Source organism: Rousettus aegyptiacus, unplaced genomic scaffold (genome assembly GCF_014176215.1).
Source record: "Rousettus aegyptiacus isolate mRouAeg1 unplaced genomic scaffold, mRouAeg1.p scaffold_m13_p_9, whole genome shotgun sequence".
NCBI classification, from domain to species: Eukaryota; Metazoa; Chordata; class Mammalia; order Chiroptera; family Pteropodidae; genus Rousettus; species Rousettus aegyptiacus.
Window position 1 is genome coordinate 97,703,928 of NW_023416312.1, and position 14,432 is coordinate 97,718,359.

Here is a 14,432-nt window from a genome sequence, read left to right on the forward strand (position 1 = left end):
CCACTCTCAAAGTAGCTCCCCAGTCTCCAGAGCTTGTCCCAGTACTTGATGACAGTTTCTTTTCTCCTTTTGCTAAGTTTTCTATAGTGTCAGCCTACATTTTCTGGTCTGGCCTCATTGACTATAAAGTTCTTGCATATTTGGACATACTGTATCCTCACTGGTTTTCATTTGCTCACGTGCAATGTGACTCCTCTCTCAAAAATCTGCTAATCTTCCTCACCCTTATTTGAGCATTTACTATACATTAGATATTGTGAGCCTCGTTTCTTTTACTCCTCACAACAAACTCATGAGGGAGGTGCAGTAATTCTCCCCAAATGACACATGAGGCACACCTTCTAGGGTCAGATAAACTTGGGTTCAAATTTCAGCACTTCCACCTAGTAGCTGTGTGACTTTGCACAATGTCCTTAACCTTTCTGTGCCTCTTGTGTCATTTGGGGATAATTACTGCACCTCCCTGGCGAGTTTTATGAGGATTGAAGGAAGTGAGGCTCACAATATGTAATGTACAGTAAATGCTCAAATAAGTGAGCTGGCCTTTAACCAGCACGTGTACTGTCTCCCTTAAGTCAGCAAGTGCTTGTTGACTGGCCAGTCATTCAGAGCAGCCCTAGCCTTTCTGTGAGCCTATGATTCTCTAAGGGCAGGCCACAAGAGCCACTCCCTGAGTACGTGCAGCATGACAGGCTCTGCAGGGGGGTCCTATTGAGAGTTCTCTCTTGCCGGAATAGCATTTTCTTACACGCTAAACCACGGGAGAGTTTTTGATGGGGGGGAGGGGAGGACTTCCTGCTTATAATTCTAGCTGAGAAGAGATTCCCACTTTGTGAAGCTCCACAGTCCTCCCTGTAAAATGCTCTTATAAGACCTCAGGCAGAAGCAGCAGCTGTTGGGCATTTTCGTTTCATCTCTTCATGCTCCACCTCAGAGATACAGGTTTACAAGCCCTATTTTGACCTAAAACAGCAATATACAAGAGAAACTGGTCTTTTATTTTCCAGATCAGAGTTCTCCAGTTTCCCTATCAATTCTGCTGCCCTAGGTATTCCTTTGTGAATTCAGGTTTATCTGAATGAGGTGTCTAAGAGAAGCACATGGTAACTAGATGATTTCTATCCCAGTCTCTTTCTTTCCCTGGTCTCCAATCCTGATTCTCCAACTGCCTTGCCTTCATGCTTTAGGGATTAATAATCAGGATATGGTCATGGCCTAGTTGCTGAGTGGGGCATTTCTGAGTCTAGAAGAGGGGTCATTCCAGATGTCAGGAAAATGCTTTTTATTTCTTCAGCGTCTGGTAGAAATTGAATGGTCGGAAGAGTGTTTTGTTTATTTACTAACTTATTTTCAAGTTTTTATTTTTATTCTGTTTTATTCCCAGCGCTAGAAAATAAACCTGAAAATCTGGAAAAGGAAAGACCAAACCAATAGTAATTGCCCTGGAATCGTGGGACTTTTTCAGTAATAAATGTCTAGATGATGTGTTTATTCCAGTTCCAATCCCATTGAATTCAACAAATATCTGTTGAATGCCTGCTGTGGAAAAGATAAAGAATGAGTAAGACATGGCTCTCACCCTCCAGGAGTTCACAGTTAACAGGGAAATCAACATGTACACTGTTAATTCTCATCCAAGGAAGACAATAATAAAGGTATATATAGAAGTTTAAACAAGGTGCTATGGGAGTATCGAAGGAGTGAAAAAACTTTAATTAGGGAATCTGGAAAGATCTTTTTTTGAGAACAGAAAGTTTTGAGTGTGGTCTTAAAGAATTGATGAGACTATTTATAGGCAGACATTGAGGTTTAGGCTGAGGAGCCACTCACTCTATGGGTGTGAGAGCAGAGAATGATGATCGGTCTGGTAGGGCGGACAGCGGTAGGAAGTACAATTGGAAAGGTACGTCTGACGCACTTTATGAAGAACCTTGATATAGGCTAAGGGTATGGACTTGCTCTGTAGACTAAAGAAGTCTTAGATTAGCACCCCCACCCCAAATCATAGAAGAATCTCTTCCCTATTATCACAGCCTCTGGGTGTTTCACAGTGGTCAGATGCTTTCCAGTTACACTCATATTCATTTGATGAAGATTCTCTATGTGAGAAATACTCAACTTAAACAACATGTCACAAGGGATTGATTTAAATGGTCCCAATATATCAATAATGCATTTAATTTATTTCTCTCCCCAGTAGCGTATATACTTTGATTATATTGACTAAGATTACAGTCCACATTGATATAACCCAAGAGTAGTTATTGATGATATGGGTGGTATTGCATTTGAAATTTATCCTACTCCGTCTTTAGTTCTATTCATTTTGAGCTTATACTAAACCAGTTCTAACTGTTCCATCAGGTGGCTCTTTTACTGGCTCTATTTGTTGTCTTTCTCTGGTGTTCCTAGAATGACAGATTAAATTATATCAGATGCTTCTCTCTCTAAGATATGTTAACTTCGAACCATCTTCTTTTACCATTCAGCCTGTCATCCTATCACAAACAGGCATTAGCTTCATTTGGCATGATTTGTGTTTGAAGAATCCATATTAACTACTGTTTATCACTCAGGTTTCCCCTAGGTACTCATAAATGACTGCCTTAATAATTGTCCTCACAGCTTACCAGATATTGAAATTAAATTTATGAGTTTAATTCCCTGAGTTCCCTGGGGATTTCTTTTAAAGAAAAATGGAACAAGGCAGTTTCATGACTCATAGCAACTCTTCCATATAAGCCAGTGTGATAAAAAAAAAACATTTTGCAAGGAAACAAATTTCAGTTTTAGCCTTCCAAAATGGTTATTATAAAAGTTAACAAATAATAAGATGTTCTGAAATACTAAAAGACATCTTGTGTTCTTTAAAACTATGTATTTACTGCACTTACACATATTTTAAGGGCAACAACAGACGACTAAAAGTGTTAATCCACTAGTTTATAGTCCTTTGTGAAATTTTTTATATTCAAATTATTGCCCACTTTATATTCAAAAATAGCCCAATAATGGCACTTTTTAAAGGTTATTTTGTAAGTGCTGTCAGTCAGGCATATGCTAAAGTACTGTTTCAGGTTTTTGAGGTAAACTTGCCTGCCACAATCGTGGTTAACTATTTTATAACCAAATTATAATGCACAGACCTGAGACCTGAGTCTTCTCTTCACTGAGTGCAGTGTGGGGAGAATTGTAAGTAGGCTGTAGATGGACCATAGCTACCTCTAAAATTTGTGACTGACTGGGAAACGATTGATGTACATTTGATAGCCGATGTAGGATGCCTCGAAAGGGGTAGATGCATAGAACATTCAGTGACACTGAGAGTCTTAGTCACATTTAGATGTCTATAGTTGCCCAGCCAAGACTGTCTGCTACTGTAGCTAGGAATGTGTGGAACGACTGGTTTATATCAGTCATGGTAAGGAATTAATCGATTTTCTCCAACTGAAGCAGTTTGGGCCCAGTGAAGAGCAACATGCTGATGCTATAGTCCCCCTTTTCTTAACATTCCATAGGAAAGTAGCCAGACAGCGCCTACTTTTTAAGCTAGTACCAGTCCCCTTCCCAGTTACTTGGTCCAAGAGGCAAATTATGTTTAAAAGCCATTTCGTGGTGTCATCTTTTTTCAGTAGATATGACAGATATCCTGGAAGCTCTGTCATGGTGCATTTTGCTTTGATGCCTGTCATGACTATAGTACATAGGTTTTTTACTTGTTCATGTGAATGTTTTTATTTCAGAGACTGACGTCTAGGGCCATGCAGCAGCTGAGCAGTGGGAAAATCCTCCACTATGCGATCATGGTCTGGGATAATATTTAGGAAGAGAGAACATGCATAAGTTACCTACCAACCTGATAGAAATGGATTCCAAACCTGGCATACAATGCCTCACTCCTCACCAGTGTGCTCCTGAAGGAGAAGCCCATGGTGAGCAGTTTAGAGTTTGTTACCGGGAGAGAAACATTGGGTTCAGGAGAAAATATTTAGATGGCATTTTAAGAGGCTGTTCCATTTTTGTTAGAGTACAAAAGTCTACCTCTGAGCCTGTGGTGTGATCTTTTTTCTAGATGAACGCGATGACTATCTCTCACGCATTTTTCTGATATTTATTCTGCAAATCAGCTGCATGAACCCCTGCCACTCTCCTGAATAAGCTTCCAGGCATTACGTGCATGCTGTGTTCCTGTGGAGGGATGGCAGTAATCTCTGCTAAGATAAACTGGAGCTTCTGTGGATAAAGCATAAACACAGTGAAGTGTGTGTGGCTGGAAGATTTAATGCCTCTACAGGTAATTTTTTTTGGAGGGAGGATCTGGCATTTAATCAAATCCAGAGTCATTATGTAAATTTAATCACCTTGCAACACACAAGTAATTTTATTATCTCCTTTTCACTTGACAGTGCTTAGATACAAGTTGGGTTTGGAATTCCAGAGGTAGAGCACTCTGATTGGAGGCATATTAAGGAAAACGTACTGTGGAAATGAGATAAAAACTTTATTCTTGCTATTGATTGTCATCTTTGTACGTGTATAGATGTCCAACGATGGGTTTTTAGAGTGAAGTGTGAAGGTTTAAAGTTTTCCACCTTTCGTAAAGCCCCCACTGATTTGCAAAGAACCTATTTTGAATGGACTGTGCTAAATCTACTCCTGTCATATAGAAAACCTTAGCACTGAATGAGATGTGGTTAAAACTCGCCCTAACACAGGGTCCTCCTTCACATTTGTGTAGCCCATTTTGATGTGGCCTCTGGTTACTTAGCATGATGTCTTGTGTTGGATTATTTAAGCCTTAAAGTCTATTTAAAATTAAAGACAGTATTTCCATTCATCAACACCAGCTTCAGTAGATGTTTAAAAAGTTCATTGGGGTTGATGATCCTGGATAGACATTATCCATCACCACATCACTGTTCATATTATGAGGCTGAGAAAGAAAAAAACCTGGTTAAGTTAGATTTCCCAAAGGGCACTTGGGTTTTTTGACCTTGTGATTCACACTAACGGTAATGTCTTAAAGTAATGAAGCTAACTACTTACAGAGTGAAATTAGAAAGAAGGGAAGAGGGGAGACATGATAACATGGCATTTTGGGTATCTTTTCTTCCACGTCTCTGTTTCACTTTCCCCATTTTCTCTTATCTCTTAACTGGAAAGGAACTCTTGAGAATATCCCTTCTCCTGTGGACAAAAACTCCATGAGCTCCCCAATCCATATGCTGGGATATGGAGGCCCCTAGTCAGCCTGGAAGCCTTTCCTTTAATCATCTGATGTCTTCCTTGGTGTATCTTGCAGACATGGAAGCCAACAGCTCAGGGAAATGCCCCTAATTTGGGTACAATTCAGATGACCAGGTTTCCCCTACCTAGAGTGCTGCTTATTCCAGTGAACACTTTTCTTTTTTTCTAAAACTCCTTATTAACTCCATGACTCATAACATGGCCTCATACCAAGAAATCAAAATGGCATAACTTGGATTAAGATTGAAGTGCCATACTATCCAGTTTCCCATCAAGCTTATTTGTTCTCTGTTTACTACTGGTACCTCAGCTTTCTCATCCTAAAATTACTGTGATAATCACTACCTACTCTAAGGGTTGGTATAAGGATTCAGTGAGACATGGATGTGAAAGTATCCAGCTCCACGTCTGGCCCAGAGCACATGCTCAGTGAGGGCAGGCTGAATCAGAATGATCTTATGCTTAGGTGTCTAAAGGGCTGACTTTTGAGAGGTATTTATATATTAGATACAAGTTCTTTGTGAGATACGTGGTTTGAAAATATTTTCTCCCAGTCTATAGCTTGACTTTTTTATTCTGTTAACAGTGACTTTCACAGAGCAAAACTTTTAAATTTTGATGAAGTCCAATTTATCAACTTCTTTTTTATAGCTCATGTTTTTGGTGCCATATCTAAGAACCCTTTACCTAACCTAAGATCATGAAGATTTTCACCTATTTTTTTCTAAAAATTTTATAGTTTTATGTTTTGCATTTGGATCAGTTATCTACCTTGAGTTGATTTTTGTATAATGTGCAAGCTTTAGGTCAAGGTTACATGTTTTGCCTATGGGTGTAAAATTATTTCAGCACCATTTGTTGAAAATACTATCTTTTCTCCATTGAATTGCTTTGCACCTTTGTCAAAAATCAATTGGGCATATTTACGTGTATCTATTTCTGGACTCTTTGTTCTGTTTCATTGATCTGTGGTTCCTTCCCTTTGCCAATACCACACTGTCTTGATTACTGTCGTTTTACAATAAGTCTTAAAATTAAATAGTGCTGTCCCTCCAACTTATTCTTTTTCAAAAATTTTTAGCTTTTTTAGTTTCTTTGCTTTTCAAATAAATTTTACAATCTACTTAACTGAAAATATAAAAAAGTTCTGTTGGGATATTGATTGGAATTGCGTTAAATCTGTAGATCAGCTTGGGAAGAATTGACATTTTTCCTGTTTCCTTCAATCCACGAACACAGTATCTCTCTCTATATTTAGATATTTTAAAATTTTTTTCATCAGTGGTTTATGGTTTTCAGTATATAGTGTCTGTACACATTTTGTTTGATTTACACTTAAGTATTTCATTTTCTTTGAGCTATTTTAAATTGTATGTGTTTTTTTTTTTCAAATTTTGATTTCCATTATTACATTGGGAGTATATAGAAGTATGATTGATTTTTGTATGTTGAACTCGTAACCTTAATAAACTTACCATTTCTAGGAAGGATTATTTTTCGGTAAATTCCTTGGGATTTTCTGTGTAGATGGTTAAGTTGCCTGCAAATAGAATTTTCTTTCTTTCCAATATTTGTGCCTTTTATTTATTTTTCTTACCTTATTGCATTGGCTAAGACCAGTATGATGTTGAATTGGTAGTGAGAGAGGATGCTTTGCATTGCTCTTGATCTTAGAGAGAAATAACTTAGTCTGTTGCCGTCAAGTATGATGTTATCTGTAGATTTTTTGGAGATGCTTTTTATCAGGGTGGGGAAAGTTTTTCCTTCTATTTCTACTTGCTGAGAATTTTTATCATTAATTTATGTTGACTTTTCTCAAATGCTTTTTCTGCATTAATTGTATAATCATGTAATTTTTATTCTTTCAACTGTTAATATGGTGAATTACACTGATTGGTTTTTCTATTATTGAACCAGCCTTCTAATCTCATAATATTTTCAGTTGATTGTGGTATATTATTTATTTATATATTGATGGATTTCATATGATAATATTTGTTAAGAATTTCATGTCCGTATTCATGAGGGATATTAGTATGTAGTTTACTTTTTTGGAGCTTTTTGTCTGATTTTGGTATCAGGATTAGGTTTGCCTCATTAAATATGTTGGGAAGCATTTTCTTTTTCTATTTTTTGAAAGAGATTGTGTAGAAATGGTGTTATTTCTTTTTTAAATGTTGTGTAGAATTTGCTAATGGAATCATCTGGGCCTGAAGATTTTTTCCAGAAGTTTTCAACTACAAATTCAATTTTTTTAATGATTACATGATTGTCGAGTTAGTTTATCAATTTCAATGGATGAGTTTTAGCAGTAAGCGGTGTTTAAAGACTTATTGCTTTTTTGATCTTTACAATGACTCTGAAGTAGGCAAGACAGGTAGTCTGAGCTCACTGCTCAGAACAGTTCCAAGTACATAGTAGAAGCTTAGTTAATATTTATAGGTTGAAATTGGTAAATGAACTCCATTTTACAAATGTGGAAACAAAGGTTCGGAGTAGTGAAACGACTTGTTCAAAATTATTTTGCTCATAAATGGCAATGCCAAGACTCAAACCCAAAAATAAAAATAGCATTTGAAGAAGAAAAAATGAGAAGGGAACTAATTCAGCATCTATTTTGTGCTAGACATTGCTGGATGTTTTCATATAATATGTCTCATTTAAATTCCAACAACAGTCCTGTGATATAGATGTTGCTGTTTCCATTTTAAAGTCAAAAGAAGTAAGGCTCTTTATTAGTCAAGGTCCTAACAGGAAACATATGGCACACTCAAACTGGGATAGTTTGAGAAGGGTTTAGTTAAAGGACTATTTACGAGGTCAGCAGGGTGTAGGGAAACCACAAGGGCTAGTATAGTGAGGCTGTTACTCCCACCACCACCACCGCCCAGGCCCAAAGGGATGAAGAAAAGGAGAATCTAGAGAGAGAACATATAGATGGAGAGACCTCTAAGCAGATAGCTTTGAGACGAACAGTGGTCTTTGATCAAGGGACATTGCTAACTCCGCACAAGGCGATTCCATAGGTGGAGGGTGGACAGCTAAGAGAAAACTACACTCTTCTCCCAGTAATTAATCCCTGGCCAAAGGTCATTTCTGGCAAGTGAAGCCTGTTGATATAATCCATACCAGTCAGTTTCCTGGGGAGGAAAGCAGGATAGAGACTGAATCTGGAAAATAAAGAGGTTAAGTAACCTGTCGAAGATCACACAGCAACCTGGTAAGAGACAGATCTAAAATTCAAATTCCAGAGCTCCAGTTTTTGACACTGTACTTGCCCATCTTCCCCAGGGGACTGGCTTTCAGGACCAAAGTATCAGAAAAGGGCCTTTGATAAATACCACAATGTGTATATGTTCTCATTTCATTTCTCTATGACCTGCAATGTAAATGCAGCTATGTTGGTATCATAAATTAACATTGAGGTACTGGGAAAGAGAATGTTAGGAGGTGGAAGGAGTTCTTTCTGCCTCAGCGAGGAGCCAAGAAAGGCAATGGAAGTTAGGGGAGAGGACATAAGAACTGAACCACAAGCAGGCCAGAAGCAAGCAAATCAGGCTAATATTGACTGAGTGCTTTCTATGTGCCAAGTACAGAAGTTGACAGAGGTTAAAGGGTTCTCAAAAATCAAGTTTGAATAAAAAAGAAAGAAGCCCTTGGAGGAGCTTGTGTCATTCTGGGGCACTAGAGGTGAGAGAATTTGTGCATTCTGACTCTGTAATTCAACTGATAAAGCACTGGATCCAGGCCCAGATGGCTGTCTGGAGCAGCTTGAGGTCCTTGCTAAGAGCCCAGCCTGCTGGTGGGTGAAATAAGTAAAAGTAGAAGGAGGTGGGAGAAGTGGCCTCCATGACTTAGCTGACACCTGCAATTTGCTTAGGTGTGTGTAATCTGTACCTTAAAACCCCTCGCATCGGGCAAGGCAGGCCAATATGCAACCAGCAACCACTGAAGTGGGGCTTTGGGCTGAGAGAGAGACTGTCTTCAAAACTGAGAGTTAGACCTCCCTGCTTCCCTCCTGTGATTTCTATAATAGCAGCCTCAGGCAGCGACACCCAGTCTTGTCTACCTCCTCTCAGAGTCTCTATCCAAGGTTTTCTGTGGGGGCTCCGGTTGCAGTGGAACTGGTTTGAGCAAGACTACCTTGACCACCAACTCTTACAGTATCTAGCTCAGTAGTTGTAATTCTCAACCCCAGCTGGGCATTAGGATCATCGAGGGGCAGAGGCAGCTTCATAGCAATTATACAGGGTCCCATGCTCAGAAGGGGGCCCCATGCTAGGGCTTTAATGCTATGTGGTTGCCATTTGAAATTATTAATAATTTTATCCAGTGGGACAATAGAGCATGCACTTGGGGCTTGAAATCTCAGTTTTTTCACATGTTGTTCCACTTCCCACTACCTCCCTATATCTTCAAGATGGGTTCTTGACTATCACACTCCCGTGATTCCTTATTCCTTGGGCCCCTCTTTCTTCACCCCATCCATATCCATCCAGTGGGAGCCTGGACATGGGGAAGGTCAAGGTCAGATGCTTGCACCCTGCAGCCTCTCGAGGTGGGGCATGAGAATGACCATCCTTGTACCTGGTTCATAACACTAGGCATGTTCAGTGGGGGCAAGCCTCTTGTCCATTCCCATTTGGGGTACCTAGTCTGTCCTTGTGGAGAAGTTGCAATACCCATGGGGAGTGCATATATGCTGTTGATTGGGGTGGCAGGCTCATGGGAAGGGGGATGATACCTGGCTCAATTCCTCTGCTCTCTAACAAGACATAACATGTCAGTCCAGCAGTGGAAGGCGGTACCCAACAGTTGTCAGGCCCAAGCACACACATATGACACAAATCATGGGGTAGAGTTCCCAGGTACCTGTAATAGTCTACATTTGCCCCATGAGTATTTTCATGCCATGGAGAAATTGTCCGTTGGTCCTACTCCATATCTGGATGAGTTTCTCTTCCTCCTTCCACCTCCCCTGATTCTGGCTTGCATTCATCTCCTTTGGCCAGCTCAAGGCACCTTCCAGGGATAAAGTAGTCAATACAAATTATGCAATTTTGGTGATTCTGCATATGAGTTAAATGCTCTGATATTTTTATTTAAAATTGGCATCGCATAATATAAAGATGAATGGTAAAAATGCATGTTAACAATTTAAAATTTTACTTTTCCTTGACTTAGAATGACATCGAAAAGCCAGTAGAAAATATCATAAGTTGAATGAGACACTGCAGAAGAAAGGAAAAATCTTTATATTTTAGTACATTTAATGGTGCCATTTCCCTGGTTTTTGAACAAGGGAACCCACATTTTTCATTTTGTACTGGGTTCCATAAATTATTTACCCAGTCTTGCCTGGGTATGTACTTAAGACATATGAGTTCATCCAACCTTTTGATATTGTATAGGGCTCCAGGCATCCGTATTTTTAAAGGAACCTCAGAGAGTCTTGTAGAAAGAAATTACAGATAACCAAGGAAGGAAAGCTAGAATAAACACTGTGGTTCTATATTTGAGATATCCATATGAAAAATAAACATATAAACATATCTATACCCATATCTATAAATATGTGTGTAAAGATAGATAAAGAAACACTGATATGTGTGTATACATGGATTATTTTACATGCATGTGTCTCCTACCCCAGTTCTCTGATGAATCTAAAAGTCACTGTGTTTTTTTTCCCCTAGTTTTTCTAGTTTTTCTTGTAAGGATGGGAATGATGACTTCCAAGCTCTTATCGGAGCTGACATCAGGAGGCTATTTCAAAATTTATATGAAAAGTCACAAGTCCTAGAATAGCTAAACAATTTTGAAAAAGAATAAAGTGGAAAGAATCAATCTACCTGGTTTCAAGACTTATTATATGGCTACATTAATCAAAATAGTGTGGTTTGGCAGAGGGATGGACACACCGATCATTGGGACAGAATAGAGAACCAAGAAATAGACCCACACAAATATGCCCAACTGATTTTTGACAGAGTTGCAAAAGCTATTCCATGGAGGAAGGATAGCCTTTTCAACAAATGGTGTTGGAGCAATTGAACATTCATAGGCAAAAACAAACAAACAGACAAAGCCATCATACCTTATGCATATATTATCCCAAAATGGAAGATGTAAGTTTTTAAAATGTAAAACTATCTTTTAGAAAACAAACAGGAAAAATCTTTTGGATTTAAGGCGAGGCAAAGATTTCTTAGACTTAACACTGAAAAGCTGCCATCACCAGCATGTCATGTTCTTATTACATTATGAGAAAGGCACTTTACCCCCATGCTATCCTTCCCCAAAATACATAATCCCAATTTAATCATGAGACAACATCAGACGAACCCGAATTTGGGGACATTCTACAAAATATCTGACAATTAATCTTTAAAATTGTCAAGGTCGTGAAAAACAAGGAAACATTGAGAAATTGCTATAGACTAGAAGCAGCTAGGAAGATGTGATAACTACATGCAACATACTATTCTGGATTTTCAATCTTGAACAGAAAGAAAAAGGGCATTAGCAGAGAAACTTAGGAGGTACATCATACAAAATAACTGATCAGTGTTCTTCAGGGTGTCAGGATCATGGAAGACATGGAAGGACTGATGATGAACTGTCATAAATTGGAAGAGACTTAAGACATATGACAACTAAATGCAATGTGGTATCCTGAATTTGATCCTGGAACAGAAAATGGATATTAGTGGGAAAACTGGTGAAATTAAAAAAAAAAATCTATGGTTTAGTTAATAGTATTGTATCAAGATTAGTTTCTTAATTTTGATAACTGTACCATGGTTACTTAAGATTTCGATTGCTGGATGAAGTGTGTGAGGCAGCTGACTATGCTTTTTTTTTGCAACTTGTTTGCAATTTTAAAATTACTTCAAAATAAACTTAAAAAATAAAGCCCACTTCCCCCAGGATATTCTAATGTATAGCCAGGGCTGAGAACCAATGCTAGCTCATCCATTAGGTTCTGCATCATGGGTTTCCACTGTATTCTACTCTCTAGCTTGCTTTTTCTCCATCAAAATTGAACTGCTCTGGAGGGGTTTGTTTTCAACTAGAGTCCCCCACAATTCATTTTAACTCACTTTCTAAACAAGGAATACCAGCCCTTGATTGGAGGCAGGAGGCTGGCATTGTGGGTGATTAGGGCCAGGTGTTTCAAGACAGTGAGAAGCAAGGATGGCCTCATAGGGCGATGCTCTGGTCTTAGAAAGCAGCCTTAGGTAGAGATAGTCAACATCTTGGATAGCAAATTCCTGTTGCTATGACAGCTTCCAAGAGCACACTTGTCTCATCAGAGCCTGGGGCTTATTCAGTTGGCTCCACCCTCTTCCTGGAGTGCTCTGTTTATTAAAAGGGCCCTGCCCTTTATTTTGCTAGGATTAGTCATTATGGGTTGGTGAACTGCCCTTTCCCCCCCTCCACCCCAGCTTTTCATCTGCACCCTAAAAGGGAGGGCTGTGTCTTTGGGCCTGCTGAGAGTCCTTCAAGAGAGCTGATCTGAGAGAAAATTAAGAACAGCTGGGGGTAGACACAATGACATCATATGCCTCTAGCATGAAAGGCAGCTCAGAAACTCCGATTCAGGAAGAAGAGAAAAAATAATGGGAATTGGAGAAAGGGGCTGAGATTTGGGAACTATGGAAAGGCTGATTACTGGGGAAGACAAGAGAGGAGATTAATCTCAGAGCACAAGAGCTAGCTGAGACATTGAAACTCTTAGTAAGGACCTATTAATCTAGTATTTAGCACTTAGAGTCTATAGATTTAACAGCTAAAACTAAACAGGACAGATTGGTGAATGCTGTGATAATGCCCTGAGGCAACCTGTGGTTAGGAGTAAGATTAACAAAGGAAATGGTTAGAAACAAGCTTTATTTGCAGAATAAGTTACAAATTGGACCCTTTGTATATAGACTTTCTTCTTTTCTTGATTGTTCTGTATAAGATGGCCTGGCTTACATGTAAAAGTACATTTATTTACTTTTTGCTTTTATCATTTGTTCAAAAGCGATAGATTCCTATACATAAAATACTGGTAATTGTTTGGAATGGTATATCCTGATAAAACTGAACAATAAATTTGTTCAGCTTGAAGGGACCTTAGAGATGATGTAGTCCAAACCTAATTTTACAAGTAAGGAAATTGAAGCCTTAGAGAGTTAGGTGATAGCTCCAAGATCACAGTGCTATTATGTGACAGAATTGTGTTGCAGTTTAGGTATACAAATTCCCAGGCAAGTGCTATTTTTCACCCAATATCTGTTTTACCTAGTTTAGCCATGCCCAAAGAGAGTCCAAACTTCTATCCCTATATTACTACTAGTGACTGTCAGTGGCTATCACAGATAAAAAGTAGGCCACCTGGGGAGAATCAACCTGCTTCTACAGAATTCTCAGAATCCTTAACATATTAAGCATGATGCGTAAAACTCACAGTGAAAAACAAAGTACAAATATGTACTTTGTCTGGCATTTATTTTATTAAATCTTTTCCTCTATGTGCCATTCTTAAATATAATGATGTTGCTCTGTTTAGCAGTTTTTAAAACATTATCAAATTTAAATAGCAGTATCTGACAATACATAGTTACATTGTCTGTTTCAAGCAGCCACACACAGAACAGATATACTTGAAGCTGTGCAATTATGGCAGTTACTACCATTTGTTGATACCTTATCTTAATTGCACATTGTATCTTTGATGGGTAAATAAACTTTTGGAAGAGCGAATGTACAACCTAAACCTAGTAGAATGAGAGTAGAGTCCCTAACATTAGTCAGAGAAATTTGATTAAAAGTTACAACCTAGGTAGTATGCTTCATCAAAAAACTTCCATTGTAACCTTAGAAGTTACCGAGCATTAGTACTCTTAAATAACATGTCTTCTAAGGAGTGCAACTATTTCAAAAGAAAGACAACAAACTTAATAGACCTTACCAAAGTAGAATTAATGAACTAGTCAATAATTGAAAACAAACTGGAATATCACTGAAGAGCTGAGGGAACATATTGGAAACAGAAAGCAGGAATAAACAGTTACAAAGAAGAAGTTTTTAGAAATATCAGCTATGAAAAATAAGAGTTGAAATGAAGAATTTGACATAAAATATTACATTAGTTTCAGGTATACAACATAGTAATTAGACATTTATATAACTTACAA

At 38.4% G+C, this 14,432-nt stretch overlaps 1 long non-coding RNA gene across 29 annotated transcripts in view; it reads left to right on the plus strand.

Annotated features, from left to right (window-relative positions):
- Positions 1-14,432, plus strand: part of LOC107499481 — a 171,334-nt gene that overhangs the window by 58,475 nt on the left and 98,427 nt on the right. For 23 of the 29 annotated variants that reach the window (XR_004952784.1, XR_004952796.1, XR_004952806.1 and 20 more), the window contains 2 exons: positions 1,385-3,932; positions 4,073-4,294. This is a non-coding gene — a long non-coding RNA (uncharacterized LOC107499481). The remainder of the gene's footprint in view (positions 1-1,384; positions 3,933-4,072; positions 4,295-14,432) is intronic. The other 6 variants (XR_004952780.1, XR_004952790.1, XR_004952788.1 and 3 more) reach the window with 6 other exon arrangements.